The sequence below is a fragment of the Mustela erminea genome, chromosome 17 (assembly GCF_009829155.1).
Source record: "Mustela erminea isolate mMusErm1 chromosome 17, mMusErm1.Pri, whole genome shotgun sequence".
In the NCBI taxonomy this organism is placed as follows: domain Eukaryota; kingdom Metazoa; phylum Chordata; class Mammalia; order Carnivora; family Mustelidae; genus Mustela; species Mustela erminea.
The window spans coordinates 2,966,836-2,986,161 of record NC_045630.1 but is presented as its reverse complement, the minus strand read 5'-3'; the positions used below and the strand labels follow the sequence as shown (position 1 = coordinate 2,986,161).

The 19,326-nt window shown below is 44.5% G+C and overlaps 1 protein-coding gene across 1 annotated transcript in view; it reads right to left on the bottom strand.

Moving 5' to 3' along the window:
- Positions 1-6,662: 6,662 nt before the first annotated feature.
- Positions 6,663-19,326, bottom strand: part of MROH9 (maestro heat like repeat family member 9) — a 98,877-nt gene continuing 86,213 nt past the window's right edge. Inside the window, exon 23 of the transcript XR_004279981.1 lies at positions 6,663-7,160. The gene's annotated coding sequence lies outside the window, so the exon portion shown is untranslated. The remainder of the gene's footprint in view (positions 7,161-19,326) is intronic.

Here is a 19,326-nt window from a genome sequence, read left to right as displayed (position 1 = left end):
TTAAATAATGGAAATAATCTTAAAAGATACAATCCTTCAGGTTGGCTCCCCAGGGAGAGGTCAGGAGAGATTTGAAGAGGCCCTGGTGGGAAAGGGGTGGTGGTTAAGCAGGTTGAAGCAGAGATTTATTGGCACCAAAAGTCATGCTTCCCCATGGGTTGCATGTCCAGTTAGCATGTTAAATCTCTACCCATGGGCATGATTTTTAGTGTTATAATGAGGGAGAAGTGGGTGAAAGTTCAGTGCTGGGGTCCATCTTGGTGCAGACTGGTTTGGTCTGGTCTTTGCCGGTCTTTGTAGTCAAGTCCCTTTTTTGGGTCAACATTCTGCCTCAGCATTCCTGCAACATATGCTGCTCAATGGGCGTAGAGTTTTAGCTGTCAAAGAATGCTGGGTTTGGTGGTTAGGGTCAGAGGAACCTGAATCCAGCCCCTGTTCTGTTTCAGCTGGATTTCAAAATCAGACTCTGGACCTCACATTCTATAGAAGAGTTCAGACAGATGAAATTCGGAATGACTTGGATGTAGTTAGTGGGAATGAGAAGCCCAAACTGAGGGCATGAGGGTGTAGAAATGGGATTATGAGTAGTAAAATGACTGTTTATAGCTGCGAATGTATAACTGAACATGAGACATTCTGGACGAGATGAAGCTTTACCTGCACTGGCTGGATCTGGTACTTACGGTGTAGAGAATGAATTAAAAATTGAGTGATACCTGATGAACTGTGGAAATTGCTCAAGCCTATCCAGAAGCCTGAGTCACCTGAACTAACATATGCTAAATGCACTTTGCCTACAAACCACCTTAGTAAAGGATCATTGTGGATCTACCTGAATTATGTTTCAAGTGGTGTAGCTAACTTTGGGAGCAGGAAGCAAAGCAGTGAGGTCACCTGAGTTTTGGAGGCTCAGACCAAGAGGTTAAGCAGCACTGAAAAGGAAACTGAGGCACAGTCGTGGCCAGGAGGCTGTGCTCTTGAGTTCTCCAGCCCATCACACTTCTCCTCACCCTTGGAAACCCTGGTAGCCCTGTGTGCTTGCAACTCTCTAATTGGCATGATGGCTCCCAGAGGCTGAAGGAGGCCAATAATGGCCATGTTGTTTTTTCCGCTGTGGAGGGGAGATCGACATATTTGTAGAGGGAGATCTGATTGTCGCTGTGGATTTTGAGGATGGCTTCCCCAAGGAAGAGTAAACAGAAGGACTAACCAGTGGCAAAGATGACAGCGTCAGTGTTTTCTTCCTTGGTGCCATCTTCAAAGGGCACTACTGTTTCTGTAAATGCCTTCAGATTTGACCTTGTAATAATATGACCTGAGAGAATGACGTTGGGAAGATCACTACTACTATGGGAAATTGATGAGCGAATTGTTTGTTGAAAATAAAGAGGTGACTAGGATTCTAGGATGTGTTGGCTCTTCATTCAAGTTTAAATTGTGCCTTATTCATCCAGCCTTTAGGTACGATATTTCACCATGCTGTTTAGAAAATGTGTTCTCTTTCCTAAAAAGATGAAGCCATGACTTCATAGAAGGGCAGGCATTTGGGCATTTTTTCTGGTAGTAGTATGTGTGAGTTGTATAGACGAAGCTGCCTCTGCTCTCATGTCAGGTTACAGGCACTGGTGGTGGTTGACGGCATATTGTGGTGATGGTGGGGCAGCCACCAGTAATGAAAGTGTGAGGAAGCAGGAGAGTCTGCACCTTTAGCAAAGCCAAGAAAGTCAAGGGAGAGACGAAGTCCCAGGGGCATTTGGGTAAGGAGCTGAGCCTGTTGGGGTTCAGCTCCTTAAACTCTCTCTTTCAGAGTCAGCCTGGTTGTAGGAAGGTCACCTTCTCCTCCTCCACGCAAGAATGGGCTAAATGCCAAGCCTTGCTACTTTGTTGCTCTTAATGAAACTGACATAATTTCACTGTAAAAAGAAGAGTCCCTTGTCAAGTATATTATAATTTATTGTCTTACTATTTATAAATTCTTTACTTGTCTTCTCTTAAATTGAATATATGTCAGTAGGCCAAAGTGCTCATGTATGTGGGGAAATCTCTCATGACTATGACTGTTAGGCATGTAATTAGGATAATGTTTTGTAATGGGGAAATCACAAGAGGGCATCATCTCCTTAGATGGCCTTAATACAGATTTCTAATCTGCAGCCCTCTGGCTCTGTCCTTGGTATCACTGTGCTGCAGGAAGTAATAAAATATCAGATGGTTTGTGTTGATTTCTGGGAAGCAAGTGCTGGGAAAAGTGAAAACATCAGATAAGTATACAATAAATCTTGGTTGGTACTAGTTCTGCTTTCTGACCTTCCTTGGTCCTCAGCTCTTTGGTCCTAACCCATTTCTGGCTGTATTACACAGACGAAAGGCAGCGTGGTTGCAGGTACTTAATACACTTCTGTTCCCTGTAGAGTTGCCCTAGAAGGCTAAGGATATGAAAGTAAAACATCTCTCTGACTCGTAACTGATAACTGTCTAGATTACAACAAAAGGTGATAGACCTTTTCTAGATATTGTCTTGGGAGTTTTTATCAGTTAGCAACCTGGTAAGCAAAGACATCAGCACGATGAAGAATAAAAATTACAATACCCAACTTTTGTATCAACATGGATGGGACTGGAGGAGATTATGCTGAGTGAGATACGTCAAGTGGAGAGAGTCAATTATCATATGGTTTCACTTGTGGAGCATAAGGAATAACCCAAAGGACATGGGGAGATGGAGAGGAGAAGGGAATTGGGGGAAATTGGAGGGGGAGACGAACCATGAGAGACTGTGGACTGTGAGAAACACACTGAGGGTTTTGGAAGGGAGAGGGGTCAGGGGATGGGTGAGCCTGGTGGTGGGTATTAAGGAGGACACGTATTGCATGGAGCACTGGGAGTGGTGCATAAACCATGAATTCTGGAACACTGAAAAGGAATTTAAAAAAAACTTCAACTAACAAACAAAAAACTACAATAAAGTTCAAACTGGAGAAATATTCATTTCGTAGACTTGACTCTCCCCACTAGCTATGTACCTGACCATGAGCGAGTCTCTAGACATCAGAGTCCTCATTCATTTCAGTGTAGCTCACCCTGTTGTTGTAACGGGAGGTATTACACGGAAGGCCTCTGGCCATGGAGAGGCACTAGGGATGGTGCAGTGGAATTAACCTGAGGAGTCTCTACATGGAGTTCTGGGATTTTTCTATGACCAGGTGTGGAAGAACCGTCTGAGACATTATTTCTGGGTGTTTTAAATGCTCTCTTTATAGGAATGTGGCCTTGAGCATGAACTTGAACATAAAACCGCTTGGGTCTGTACTGAAGGAAAATGAATAGATGGAAAGAAGCTTGGGAATGAAGAAAGTCAGTAAAAACGTGAACATGTGAGAGATACTGAAGTCAACCTTAGAAAACACTGCCAGATTTTTCATGTTAGCAATATGTAGATCTGCAGTAATGCAGAGTGAATGCTTAGAAATGAATCTTTTTTCTCGGTTGAGAAGGTAAATTTGTACTGTGAAAAATAGGAGTGAGTCATAAAATCTCACACGCACGATCTAAACCTTCTCCAAGTTGGCAGCTAAGCTTTCCTGACTTTCTCCTCTGCTTCAGATGTGATGGCCGAGTTAAGTTCTATCATTTTGACAGCTCGAAGCTGACAGTGGTATGAGAGAAAAGTGATTCCTATGTGATTGCCTCATGAAACTGCACACAAGGAGCCAACAAACAGAAGCAAGAAAGATTTTTTTTTTTATGAGTTTAAGAAGAAGCAAAGAGCTGGGAAAAAGCCGAAAAGGAAGGCGAAGCCTGATGGGATGTGCCGGGGACTCCTGGAATCCTTATCCAAATGCTACATGGTGGATACCTAGTGGGATAGGCTTCCACCTTGGCCCTACAAAACAGCTTGAGGACCGTGGCCCAGCCCGTATCTGCTTCACATGCACACACCCAACCGCTGCTCAACCTCCAGGGGTAGGTTTTAGTTTTCAAGCTTGACCCATAACTTTCCTGAGATCTTACAATATCCTCTCAAGAAAGAAGGAAAATACATATTTTTCATTTGTCCCTGATGATTTTATTTTTTAAATTTTGGTATTAAGTTTTCTATTGTAATCCTGCCGTAGCTAACATTCAGTGTTTTATTAGCTTCAGGCATACGATACGGTGTAGAAACCTACATAATTTTAATAGCACTGGATAGGATACGGTTTTATATTAAAGCTCCTAAAACAAAATAAATAAATGTAAAACTTTGTATTTAAACATGAACACAAATTTTGTTTTTATTTTTATGCTTGGCTACAGATTAGAAATAACCATCTGATAACACCTTTTTCCTTTTCTCCCGCCACTTCTCCTACCTCCTCCCCCTGAGAGAAACAGAACACAAGAGTTTTGGAATCAAATAGATTCCAAATCAAATAGATTGGGGGTGATAAAGGGACTAGAAGCAAATGTTTATGGATCTGTAACATAGCGCTGAGCAGTTTCTTGGATGATGGCATTTATTTTTTCTGTGATATAGAAGCAAAGTCATCTGTTGAGAATGAGGGGGCAAGTGGTGTAGGGAGAAACTTTGGGAAAGTGGTAGAGGCAGGAACTATCTACTTGTCTTGCCTGGGGCCCCAGGAGATGAGTTGGCTTTAAGGAGTGCACATCTCTACTAGACTGTAACTTGTTCATCTGCTGTAGCTCCTTTTGGGTACTTGTGTGATTCTTCTCCAGAAGCAATGTCCATCTAGGATTTAGGATTGAAAAGGGACATACAACTGAAACTGTGCCCCACAGGGTTAATGAGGTTAAAACGATCACCAGCAAGACCTCCCCTGACTCCTCCCTTCTTCACTTAAATGTTAACCGTATCTTTTAGTGGAAACAACAGGGAAAGCTCCAGTGGCCCACCAGTTTGGGCTTGACCACAGACTCACACCTGTACAGATGGATTATGGAGGGTGCACAGATTAAAGTAATCCCATCATAATGTTAAAATCTCTGCCTGCCTAAAGAGGAACACACACTGCCTTGTTAATGACACGACATGCGATACATGTATGGGCGCGCTTCCCAGGTACACATGCATGACCTTATACCCACCTTTACATGGGATGACAAAACTCCCCTTTCTGAATATTTATCCTAACCTAAAAAAGAAGACTGGCAGCAACACGTTATCTGATTTCAAGCTTTACTACAAAAAAAAAAAAAAAAAAGCTGTGATCACCAAGACAGCATGGTACTGGCATAAAAACAGACACATAGACCAGTGGAACAGAGTAGAGAGCCCAGATATGGACCTCAGCTCTATGGTCAAATAATCTTTGACAAAGCAGGAAAGAATATACAGTAGAAAAAAGACAGTCTCTTCAATAAATGTTGCTGGGAAAATTGGACATCTATATGTAGAAGAATGAAACTCAACCATTCTCTTACACTGTACACAAAGATAAACTCAAAATGGATAAAAGACCTCAACATGAGACAGGAATCCATCAGAATCTTAGAGGAGAACATAGGCAGTAACCTCTTTGATATCAGCCACAGCAACTTCTTTCAAGATATGTCTCCAAAGACAAAGGAAACAAAAGCGAAAATGAACTTTGGGGACTTCATCAAGATCAAAAGCTTCTGCACAGCAAAGGAAACAGTCAACAAAACAAAGAGGCAACCCACGGAATGGGAGAAGATATTTGCAAATGACAGTACAGACAAAAGGTTGATATCCAGGATCTATAAAGAACTCCTGAAACTCAACACATACAAAACAGATAATCACATCAAAAAATGGGCAGAAGATATGAACAGACACTTCTCCAATGAAGACATACAAATGGCTATCAGACACATGAAAAAATGTTCATCATCACTAGCCATCAGGGAGGTTCAAATTAAAACCACATTGAGATACCACCTTACACCAGTTAGAATGGCCAAAATTAGCAAGACAGGAAACAACATGTGTTGGAGGGGATGTGTAGAAAGGGGAACCCTCTTCCACTGTTGGTGGGAATGCAATTTGGTGCAGCCTCTTTGGAGAACAGTGTGGAGATTGCTCAAGAAATTAAAAATAGAGCTTCCCTATGACTCTGCCATTGCACTACTGGGTATTTACCCCAAAGATACAGATGTAATGAAAAGAAGGGCCATCTGTACCCCAATGTTTATAGCAGCAATGGCCACGGTCGCCAAACTGTGGAAAGAACCAAGATGCCCTTCAACGGACGAATAGATAAGGAAGATGTGGTCCATGTACACTATGGAGTATTATGCCTCCATCAGAAAGGATGAATACCCAACTTTTGTATCAACATGGACGGGACTGGAAGGGATTATGCTGAGTGAAATAAGTCAAGCAGAAAGAGTCAATTATCATATGGTTTCACTAATTTGTGGAGCATAACAAGTAACATGGAGGACAAGGGGAGATGGAGAGGAGAAGGGAGTTGAGGGAAATTGGAAGGGGAGGTGAACCATGAGAGACTATGGACTCTAAAAAACAACCTAAGGGTTTTGAAGGGGAGGGGGGTGGGAGGTTGGGGTACCAGGTGGTGGGTATTAAGGAGGGCACGTATTGCACGGAGCACTGGGTGTGGTGCAAAAACAATGAATACTATTATGCTGAAAAGAAAAAAAAAAAAAGAAACCCACTCACCTACCGCTGGGCAGTCACAGCTTTGGAATTTATTACCCATGATTCCTTATTTGCATCTGATCAAGTTTCCTTCAGCTGACAATCCCACCTGGCATAGTCTCTGATCTGTGCTTCACCAAAGAGCGAATTCACAATCGTTCAGTTATGTAACAGGTGAATTGAGCCAACATTTGTGTCTTCTTAGAACGTCACCGGAAGAAGGCTGTGGTATCGTTTCTTTTGTTAGGAAGGTCGCTGAAATGGAAGACAAGAGTCCTAGGCTGTGCAGAGAAGGAAATGAACATGTAAGGGGATGGGCTCAAGGGTCTGAATGTCCCAATAAAGTGGAGACCTGGTGTGGTAGGAACGAAGGTTATGGGATGAATTGTGTTGCCCCAGATTCCTTTGTTCAAATCCTAACCCCAGTACCTCAGAATGTGACTGTATTTGGAGACAGCTTCTTTAAGGAAGTAATAAAGCTTACATGAAGTCATGGGATGGCCTCTGGTCCCATATGACTGGCATCCTCTAAGGAAAGCAGCTATGGCACAGACACATAGAAGAAGGACCATGTGAAGACAAAAAAAGCAGCTGTGAAAATTAACTTTACATCTCAACTTGCCTGGGATAAGTGAGGCCCAGATAGCTGGTAAAACATGACTTCTCGGTGTGTCTGTAAGAGTTTCTGGTTAGTACTGAATCAGTAAAGTAAGTCAAGATTCCCCTCACCAAGGAGGCCATCCACCATCCAGGCCATCGGGGGCCTGAATAGAACAAAAACATGGAGGAAGGCTAAATCTGCTCTCTCTTTTTCAGCTGGAATGTCCAACTCTTGCCCTCAAACATTGGAGCTTCTGGTTCTCAGTCCTGGTTTTCCAGCTTGCAGACAGCAAATTGTGGGACTTCTTGGCCTCCATAATTATAAGAGCCAATTCCTATAACAAATCTCCTGTACCTACAAATACCCTATTGGTTCTACTCTGGAGAACCTGACTAAGCCAGCAGAGAGCAGCGTCAGAAGAAATCAAACCTGCCTCATCTTCATCTGGGACTTCCCAGCCTCCACAACTGTAAGGAAATAATTTCTGTTGTTGAAGACACCCAGTCTGTGGTACTTTGTTACGGTAACCCTAAGAAAGTCTAGAGAAGTTTCCGGGTTCTAGAAATATAAGAGGTGCGGGTCCCGAAGCAGGATTGCTTGAAAATAAGGTACGAGTGGTGGAGTAATTCCTGGTGATGAGAGGACCCAGGGTGCACCTGTGGGACTGAGGGGGTGAGGGGTTGAAGGTCATGAGATAAAGGAAAGCAGAGCACAAATACGAAGGAACTGCCTGAAGACCAATTTCACGATGTAGTAAGAAACTGAAATTTAACACGTTGAAGGCAGTTGAGGGATCCGTTTACAATATGCTTCCTAAATGTCCTTTATAAAAAATGATCATGAAATAATAAATGTGAAAGTGGTTTTTTATTTCAAACCATAAAATAAAATCTCTGAAGCCTGGTTTGCATAAATATAGGCCTGTTTAAAAACAAATGTTCTCTGAAGCATGATCTGATGTGTCTGCGCTATTATCCCATGACTTTCCCTCCCCTATAAACTCAGTTTCCTATGGCAGTGAAATTCTGTGGGTGGAGAGTTCACAGGCAAAGAATCTGGCATGCAACTTGGTGTGTTTGTGGAACTGGTAAGTGACTCGGCAAAGGGAGAGCTGTCCAATTCCTCCTCCCAGTGGGGTACTTGCCAGATTGTCTGGACCTCCTAAGGTAAACAGCTTTAGCAATAACAGGATATTACCAATCCGTGTAGGAGAAGCCTCCCATCTGGAACTTTCCTAGTCCCCCATGTCACTGTCTTTCTCAAAGCAAAGAGACTCAACTCGTTCATCCCAGCCTCTCCAAGAAGAGCAGCTCTGTTAGCCATGATCTCCTGGACACGGAAAGAGTGCTGTTGGGATGCATCCGGCACCGCGATGGCCTTTTCTGGTTGCACCATTAGACATGGGCGGAGCAGGAGAGGCTGCGTGGAGTGGCTCGCTCTCACCACGCTCCCCTCACCGATCTATGGTTCCGCACCGGAACCTCCGGCACCTTCCTGCTTTCCTTCCTGCCTTTCTTGCTCCCTCTCTTTTCCTCCTTCCCTCTCCCCTCTTTTCTTTTTTCTTTTCTCTTCTCTTCTTCTCTTTTCTTCTTCTGCTAGACATAGGCTTCATAAAGGCAAAGATCCTTTTGGCTTCCTTTGCTGCTGCATCCCCAGCCCTTGGAAGAGTGCCCGACACCCAGTGAGACACTCAGGAGCAACGTGAGCTGAAAACCCGGTACATGTGTCCGCTTCGCCCTCACTGTGCCGAGAGAGTCCAGTTTTTACTCATTCACCAGGAAGTGGATTTGGGCTTTTTAATTTTATTACAGCCCAAGGAAGAGTTAAACCATATGAAGCTTTTTGAGGTTTTCAGAGGACTAATGGTTATTAGGCTGTGCTTGCTTTGAGGCCACAAATCTACTGGAGACTGTTTTCATTTATGTGGCAGTACGTGTCCTGCGGTTCTCTGTGCACACGTCAGAGCTCTAGGGAGGAATGACAGTGTCTGTGGCAGTGGGCGGGTCACTTCACCGAGTCTTACTTTCCTCCAGCGCACACTAACGACAACACTACCTACATCCCAGCCAGGGGCTGGCCACCCGAAGAGGTGTACGTGCCATTTTGCCTGATACCCAGGTAGGGGGCACTATTGCCACCGAAACACCACGAAACCACAACTAGGGGAACGTTTCCGTGGATCACAAGCCGTGGGAGACTGCGCAGGATGACCTCTCCGTGGCCTCTGTGTCTCCCTCCCCTGATGTGGTGATTCTTGGAAGAGGTTTCCTTCATCTCCCCCTACCCACCCTGTACAGCATCGCTGGGTTTGAAGAATTTTTCTCTGTTGTCTGGAAGCAGGTGTCCGGGGTTCCAGAAAGACTCTAGAATGTCTTACAGAACAGGCAGAGGAGGAGGGTTGTTTTCGCAGAGACGTGGTACCATTTTGGCAGCTGCTTGTTCTTCCTCAGTTCACTTATGTTTGTCTTTCTCCACCAGACTGAGGGGACCTCGAGTCCAGGCTGTGCTCCCAGTTTCAAGAGCAGGGCCTTGTGCTAGCAGAGAGGTACTTGATGGGATAAAAATAAACTGAGTGCGGAAACGACGATAGCCAGCCTTTCCCACCTGCATATGGTTCCCTAGTTCTAAGTTCATGTCCCGTATGTGCCTTTAATGCTTGCAAGAGTAGAGATTATGGTGTCATCTTAACAGGCTCACATATAACCTGTTCATTTAGAAGAGACACGGTGCTTGTTTTCTCCCATAATCAGAACCAGTCGCCCGTGTTCGGTAAGGGACCGCTGCCACACGCTGGAAGAACACGACAAGCTTGACAGTCCCAGCGGCAAACAAATGGCGTTTCCTATGTGCGCGGTCCTGACATAGTTTGTTCTGACACTAGTTAGCTCATTCAAAATGCCTAAAACAGCACCGTAAGAGACGTACTGTGATCGTGTCCGTGGCACAGATGAAGGAATCAAAGTGCTAAAAACAATCACCCACGGTCAGACAGCAGGTAGTGCAGCTGGGGCCTGAGCCCGAGCCAGCAGCCTCCAGAGTCGTGGTGCTTAATTACTGCTCTACAAAGCCCCTTTGAATCAATGAATTCACAGTAAATGTGACCAATGATAATAACTATGTAGTGGGACAATATTTTGATACTAAAGATTTCATTGTTCTTAGTAACTCCTGAACTTTATGATCCTTTCCCTCCAAACCTTAGCAATTTGGTGTCCTCAGGGGGAAAAGAACGCAGAATACATAAGAACTGCCCTGTAAGCTCTGGGCATACACAAAAGATCTGAAAGAATACCACTGCCAGTGGACCTGTCTCCTTACTGCGGGAGAAAGAACTGGGAAGTGTGGTTCCGGCCACGCGTCCCGTAAATTCTCTCGACGGGAGAGAGGGATGAATGCACTCCAGGGGTCCACAGGTCTGGGGGAGAAAGGATCTAAGCCTCCACCCATCCTTACAGATGCAGGGAAGAGGCCGATAGGACCCCAGAGCTTCCCTGGTCCAGCAGGAGGTGGGGACAGTGGAGTATAAAAGGCGAAGTGCCTTGGGCGCCCCATCTAATGTCCCACAGTTGGTGTTTGGAAGAAGAAACAGGTTTTCTCCTACGTCAGAGAGGCCCTGAGTGGCTGAGACAGCTGAGCGTCATGAGGTCTTGAGATGGGAATGAATAGCGCCCAGGGATGACCTAAGAGCTGACTGACAGAACCCCTGACAGACATGGGGTCGGGTCAGCCGATGTCATTGTGGGGAGGTCGGGTCAGCCGGTGTCATTGTGGGGATGCTGAGCAAAGGCCAGCTACACCCACTTTCTTGTCCCCAGAGCACCTGCTGTCTTGGAGCTACCTGAGCCCTTTGGCATCCTGCCTGCAGGACCAACGGGGGACAACCCCCTGAACGGACCGAGAAGGCTTCTGTCACTGGGTGGGAAAGGGGCTTGTGACAAAAATTAAGTTATTGTACAAAAATACAGTTAATATAGAGTAACTAAATGTGTTGCATCGTAGAATTTGTGCTTGTGAATAATCTTCTGTGCAGTAGGTAACATTTACTGCTTAATGTATGCCAAGAACTGTGCCAAGTACTTCACATCAGTTCCTCAGGCTTTAACTCCTTGGAGTTGAAGTAAAATAACAGAAATTTGGGACAAATCTTTATCGTCGTGTCCCTCTTCCCCTTTATATCCACTCCCTTAATGACCCACTAGGGCTCAGGCTCCTTTCTGTCTTTTTGCTTCTCATGGTGGTTACACATCATGGCTCTTTCCTTCGCAATAGAGTGACCACATTCCAGGAGGCAGAAAGGACGTCATCTACCTCCAACCACTGAGTACACTGCAGTGGCGAAGGAGCAGGTAAACGTGGGAAGAAACTACCGTTCGGAGAAAGGAGGGTGGGGGATGTGGTGGTCGCCGGCCCGTCGCTATCATCAGAGTCTGCTTGTGGACGTGGGGAGGACTCTGGGCCCAAGCACAGGGGTGAGCTCGATGGTCGGTCAGTCTGGAAATTCCCGATTTGACTCTGCTTTCTGGGAGAATCTCTCTTGTCCATTGTCCTCTGTGGACCTGGATCTTTCCTCTCCAAAGTGAGGATTATGATGGATGCACTTCTAGGAGTTTGCCCAGCTTTCGAAGTCCGCTTATTTTGGTGGGCGTTTGAGTGCCCTGAGATTACTCCAGCACTTGAAAGCTGTTACAGGCCAGGCTTGGGGCTCCTTTGACCAATTTCTTCTATTCAGATTTGCGGGTCTGCTTTCTGTTTGCTTCCAGTCATTTCCACACAGAAGAAACAACAGCTAAAGATCTTGGGAAGACGTGCTTTTTACACGTGAAAATTCTGATCTTTTTCCTATAGCCTTCGGTGCTATCTTTTTAGATGGCTCCTGCTGTGAGGAAATTTGAGAAATTGCAAACTCCATCTGCGACAGAAGCTTTCTGCTTTTACATGATAGTAGCACTGATTTTACTCCGCTTGTAGGGCCTTCTGGTTGGAGTGCAGCAGCAGTCAGCTTTCTTAACTCTGCAAGGCTACAAACCGTGGGACTGTGGCAGACAGCATTCTCCCCAAATGGGTGCAATGTTACCCCCAATCCTCCGTGCTCTTCCTACAACCTTACCGTGACACCTCTCCTCATGAATGATGGGTTCCAAGCTCCTTCCCCAAACATCTGGGTTGCTATGGCTACAGCAGAAGTGGCATTTTGTGACTTCTGAGGATAGGTCATAAAAAAGGGATTCCGTTTCCTTCTGTGCTCATAGGAGCCCCACTCCCGGAGTTGTGAAAAAGCCCGGGTCACATAGAGAAGCCGGGTATAGCTGTTCTGGACAATATACCCAGCTGAGGTTCTAGTAATAGCTTCCATCAGCTTCCACTTGTAAGAATGGTTGGGACTATTTAATCAAATGAAATAACAATAAAAATGGTCACTTTCACATAATACTGGAAGTAAACAGAGATGTGGCATGTTGGATGATAAATACTAGTCTAGAAGATGATTAAATAAAATTGTTTTAATTACGGGTTGATGAATTAAAGACATCCATCGTTGCGATCAGTTGGAACCAGTGAAGAACCAACCTTCCAAGACTATCATTTACTCTGAAAAACACTGAAGTTTTTTCTTTGCCCATACAGAAGAGTTTTATTAAGATAACAAGTAATTTGTCAAATGTTTGAGAACAGCAGAGCCCCCACTGGCCCCTTAATGGAAACCACCCTTAATGGAGGTTAAGGAAACCCTCATGGAGGGTTAATCAGAACAAAACAGCCCACCAACAAACCCATAAAAGTTTCTAGACCTAGAAAATTCTGGTGGCAACCCTCTCGGGTCCCTTCCGTCTTTGGGAGCTTTGTACTATCACTCAATAAACTTGGCTTTTTAAGGGTGGTTTCCATTAAGGGGGGGGGGCTTGTCCCTGTCTGCCTTTCTTCCCAACTATCTTGCATTAATATTTTTAAGATTCAACCATGTCATAGCATGTATCGTACTCCATTCCTTTTTATGGCTGGATAATATTCTGTTGTATGGATAAAACACATTTTGTTTATTCATTTATCTGTTGATGGGCATTTGGTTTGTTTTTCCCTTTATCTTTCACTTTCAACAGGCACACTGTTATGCAACTCGGTTACTGTTGACTTCTTAACCCGCATACCAGATAACTTTTGCATTTAAGGGTCTTGTGGACAGTATGTCACAGCGCTAGAGGAGGAGGCCAGAGAACCTCCAGCCACGTTCTGGGAGGAGCCAGCTCTGGGGAGTCCTGCAGAGCTGTGTGTGAATCCTGCGCTGCCTGGCACTTTCTCTGACCTTAGTCCAATCTTAGACGCTGTCTTCATGTGCAAGCTTGTGTTAATAAAGTTTGCCTTAAATTGTTATCATGAGAATTGCAGGAGTTAGAATTTATATGAAGGCACTTGTCCACGGATTAGCACACTTTGTACTTGTCAGTTCCCCTTCCGATGCGAAAGGCTTTGACTGCATTTCAGGGAAGACTGGCTGCCCGGACAGAAGATGTGTTGGGGTCGCGGGCTGTGCCTTCTTGACCCCAAATGGCAATGCAGGCCGTAGGTCCCAGCCCAGGGGCATCTGGCCAAAGGCAGTTGCTGCTCCCAAGTGAGCTAAAGCTGCCTTTGCATTTCTTTGGCTTTGGCTACTCACGAACTTCTCTCCCTTTGGCAGAACCCTCTCCTCAGGCCCCATAGCCGTCTCATTGCTTGAGTCTACGTTCAGTCTTTCATGGAAACAGGCACAGAAATGAATAATGAATTCGAATGAATTAAAAAATGAATAAAAAAGATTCCTTTTCTCGAGGGATCTTAGCTAGTGGACAGAACATTTGAATGCGGCAGTGGAAATCTGCTGTCATATTGTGCCTCTTCCTGGGAGCGCAGGACACCGCCTCTGCTAGTCTCAGGAGGCCAAGGCAGGGCTCCAGGAAGAGGTGATGAAACGGCGGACTCCCCAGATGAAGGGGGAATTAGTGAAGTAGAAACGTCTGCGGATGAAGCAGGCTGAAATCACTCGACTTGGATTCTGGGCCTCACCTTTTACATCTATAAAGTTGGAATAATAAAAACACTATGTTAGAAATTCCTGGGGGTGGTACTTTGAAATCTTTAAAGGCTTGTGATAAATGGGGGCTCTCGACGCTATTTATAAGGGGAAAGGGGAAGAGGAAAGTTGTAAGGGCAGGAACAATAATAAAAATAGTAATATTCAGGAATGATTAACTATTAATCACTGTAACAATTAATCTATTAACTAACCTACCATAGTAAGTATAGACCACATAAGTAGACTAGACAGTCTACTTAAGTAATTATTTAAGTAGTAAGTTAAGTACTAAGTTAAATAGCAACTTAAGTAACTAAAGTAGTCTACTGAGTAGACTTAGACTGCCTAGTCTACTTAAGTGGTCTAAGCTAACTATCTTAGGGCAAGTTAAATTAATGTCTTCAAATGTTAAGAGTTGGGTACAGTTGTTATCCCATTTTATAGAGGAGGAAACTGAGACACAAAGTTGTCAGTGACCCTGCCTGCACCCATGTGGCTAACAAGTGGCGGAGTCCAGGCCGCCTTGTTCTAGAGTCCTTGCTCCTGATCACTGTGTTGGGACAACTGCAAGTAGTTCCTTAGGACAGCAGCGTACGTAGTAGGAGGCGGCTGGGACAGATGAGGTTGGAGAGGTAAGCATGCCCGGGAGAGGGAAGGCTGGCCAAGCTCAGGAGTTAGAGTTTTATGCTTAGAACAACCAGGATTTACTGAAGACTTACCGAAGACTTACCAGGAGAACCATACGCCTGGGTTTTCCCTGGGGGATCCTGTAGGCAGAGCGAGACTTCCAGTGATGAACTCCAAGTCAGTGGGATGTCAGCTGAGGGTGCAGAGTGCAGGGAGGGAGCTCTGCTGTGGAAGGTCACCCAGCTGCTGATCGTCTTAGTCCCCACGGCTTGCATAGCCAGGGCTGGGGGAAGGTGCCTGGAGAGAACATCTCTCCCAGCTCAGAGGCTTCTGGGAATAACCTACAAACTCAGGAATCTGAATCAGGGGAAATAACTGGCCTTACTGACCCCATGATTTGTTTATACACAATATTTTATGAGGTGTTCCTATATAATTATACCATTAAATCCTCATAGTAATCCTGAGCTTGCGTGGAGAATATTAACCCCTTTCACAGAAAGAGAACCTGAAATGGGTTATTTAGAACTTCGAGCTAGTAAGCACAGAAGACAGGACTCAACCTCATGTCTCCTCAGTTCAGGCCTAGGTTCCTCCACGGTTATCCCAAGAGGGAGACGTTGTGGTAGTGGTTCACACTGATTGCCGAAGGGCTCTAGGACCACTGTGACACTTCCTTGCTGGGACCACGGTGACACATTCTTCACCAAATGATGTGCCTTCCTGTTTCCCCACGTGACTACTATATGGCGTTGCTGCCTCAAGACCACGCACACCACTCACTGCGCATTGACTTGGCAGCAGTGTCTATGTAGAAATTGCAAAGAAAGCAAGATATACCAGAAAGTAAACCAATTAATGTAAGTATAGTGAATTTTCTATTTTTACTTTGTCAGATGTTTAGAATCCTGACCGTGCTGGCCTAAACAGTAACTCTATTTAGAATTCAGATACTTTTCCTTTTTACAGGGAAATAGACTCTTCCCCTGCTGCTCACCCTACTGTGGAAGGAAGGACTGGAAATATTAGAATCGTGTATCTGGAAATGTTTAATTTATATAGTTATTCCCCAGTATAGTGCCTTGTGTGCACTAGACACTGAATAAATGTTTGTTTATAAATGATTGATTCCTGTCTGATTGGTTCCTACTGTGTAATAAATACTAAACTTTATCAAGTTTTTCTCCGCACGTCAGACACAGTGCTGGATACCAAGAGACAGAAATGTCTAAACCCAGTCTCCGGGACAAAATGATGCATTGATTTACAGTACTGTCTTCCCTCTAGATCCACCTGGGTTCTTAAAAAACACTAATGCCCAGGCTTTTGGCACAAAGATTCTGATGTAAATGGTTTAGATTGACGTCTGCTTATTGTTATTTTAAACAAAACAAAACAAAAAGCAAAACCAAACAGTCCAAGTAATTCCAGCGTATACTCAGTGGGAAAAATGGATCCATAAAAGGCACATACAATGGCGTAGTGATTAAGAGTGCTGGGTCTGGAGCTCTTGAGGTCAAATGTACTACCTACCTCTCCTTAGGTGGGTGATGATGTACCCAACCTCTCTGAGGCTCAGATTCCCTATAGGTACAATGGAAGCAGTAGTAATAGCCAGCTCTTAAGATATTTGGGAGAACAAATTTGGATGGTGCAAACCAAGAGCTTTGTACGGTGTCTGGCATATCGTAGCTGCTTAGTTTTATCAATTATTATTACTCTGTTTGAGGACAGTAAGCAGAGTGTGCTACGGGAACACATTGAGAGTTAGAGAAGCTGCTCAGGAGGAGGATATTTTCTGACCAGGTGCCACCATCATTTTGTTGTACAAAATAGAGGTCAGTTGTCATTTCTGGATTAGTGACCTCCCTGGGAACTACTTGCATAGTAGCTCCCTCCAGCTGCACAGATATCAAAGCTAACAAAGTGTATGGCAGTGCCCCGTCTGCATGATGGGGCAAGAATTCTCTTTCCCAGAATTATTGTGGAGATGAAATAAAATAATTGTAAGAAAGCGCCCGTCACAGAGTAGGTGTGCGACAAAGAGGGGAAAGGCGATGGGAAGGAGCGGGTGGAGAGAGCGCCAGGTGGCGATGAAGGCGGCTACACTGTAGGCTGAGTGAGGGGCGGAGCCTCACACACTTCGAAGAAAGTGTCTAGTACAGGAGTATCAGAAAATATCAGATCTTTTGCAGTAACCTCAAACCTCAAACTTTATATAAGGTCCATCACACTCATTGCTAAGTCTGCTTGTTTGTTTGTTTTTTGGAGTGGGGAGAGTTATAGTTTGGTTTGGTTTGCTTTGTTTTTTTTTTTTTTTAAAGATTTATTTATTTATTTGATAGACAGAGATCACAAGTAGGCAGAGAGGCAGGCAGAGAGAGAGAGGGGGAAGCAGGCTCCCCGCTGAGCAGAGAGCCCGATGTGGGGCTCGATCCCAGGACCCTGAGATCATGACCTGAGCTGAAGGCAGAGGCTTAAACCACTGAGCCACACAGGCGCCCCGGTTTGCTTTGTTTTATAGAAATCCAGGTGTGGGATGCCTGGGTGGCTCAGTGGGTTAAAGCCTCTGCTTTCAGCTCAGGTCATGATCTCAGGGTCCTGGGATCGAGCCCCGCATCAGGCTCTCTGCTCAACGGGGAACCATGCTTCCTCCTCTCTCTCTCTGCCTGCCCTTCTGACCACTTGTGATCTCTGTCTGTCAAATAAATAAATAAAATCTTAAAAAAAAGAGTTCGTAAAAAAAAAGAAAAGAAATCCAGGTATGTTCGCTTCCTTTTTCTACTCTGTCAAATTTAGCACAAATTTAGTGGCTTAAAACAACATCAACTTATATTATAGTTTTGGAGTTCAGATGTCAAAAATGAGTTTTACTGGCCAAGATCAAGGTGTAGGTCACATCGTGCTCCCTCTTGAGGCTCCAGAAGGGAATCTATTTCCTTCCCCTTTTCTGGCTTCTAGAGTTGCATTCCTTGGCTCCTGTTCCCTATCTCCATCTTCAAGGCAAACATCTTGCATCTCCAAAAATCTCTTTCCTCTCTGATCTAACTCCCCTTGCAAAGACCTTATAATTATATTTGGTGTCCCGGATAATCCAGGATAATCTCCCCATCTCAAGATCCTTTAAATAACCACTTATATAAAATTCCTTTTGCCATGTAAGGTAACATACTCGCAGATTCTGGGAATCAGGGATTGGATCTCTGTGGTAAGGTTACTAGTTAGCCTATCACAGTAGGCATCTTGCAAGTTTAGAAGGCGGGCCAGGAAAATTTTTTTTTAACATTGTTTTAATCTGATTTTACAAACATTCTTCACTTTTTCAGATGCAGCAGCACAAACTATTAGAGTTGTAGAGTGACTCAACTTTGAGATGTTAGTAGGCTTATGATTAAAATAATGTATATTATATTATATATAGTATTATATATAATATATATTTTTTATATCAACCCATAATGTGTTATTTGTTTCAGGGGTACGGGTCTAAGAATCATCAGACTTACACAATTCACAGCACTCACCATAGCACAGACCCTCCTCAGTGTCCATCACCTAAATACCCTATTCTTACCCCCCAACCCCCAGCAACCCTCAGTTTGTTTCCTGAGATTAAGAGTCTCATGGGACGCCTGGGTGGCTCAGTTGGTTAAGCGGCTGCCTTCGGCTCAGGTCATGATCCCAGAGTCCTGGGATCGAGTCCCACATCGGGCTCCTTGCTCGGCGGGGAGCCTGCTTCTCCCTCTGCCTCTGCCTGCCATTCTGTCTGCCTGTGCTCGCTCTCTCCCCCCTCTCTCTCTGATAGATGAATAAAATCTTAAAAAAAAAAAAAAAAAAAGAGTCTCTTATGGTTTGTCTCCCTCCCTATCCCATCTTGTTTCATTTTTTCCTTCCCTACTGCCCACAAACTCCCACCCTGCCTCTTAAACTCCTCATATCAGAGAGATCATATATGATGATTATCTTTCTGTGATTAACTTATTTTACTCAGCGTAACACCCTCCAGTTCCATGCATGTCATTGCAAAAGGCAAGATTTCATTTCTTTTGAAGGCTGCATAGTATTCCACCATATATATGCACCACATCTTCTTTATCCATTCATCTGTTGATGGACATCTAGGCTCTTTCCATACTTTGGCTATTGTGGACTTTGCTGCTATGAACATTCGGGTGCACGTGTCCCTTCAGATCACTCTATTTGTATCTTTAGGGTAAATAGTAGTGTGATTTCTGGGTTGTAGGGTAGCTCTATCGTCAACATTTTGAGGAACCTCCATGCTGTTTCCCAGGGTGGCTGCACCAGCTTGCATTCCCACCAACAGGGTAGGAGGGTTCCCCTTTCTCTGCATCCTCGTCAACACCTGTCATTTCCTGACTTGTTAATTTTAGCCATTCTGACTGGTGTGAGGTGGGATCTCACTGTGGTTTT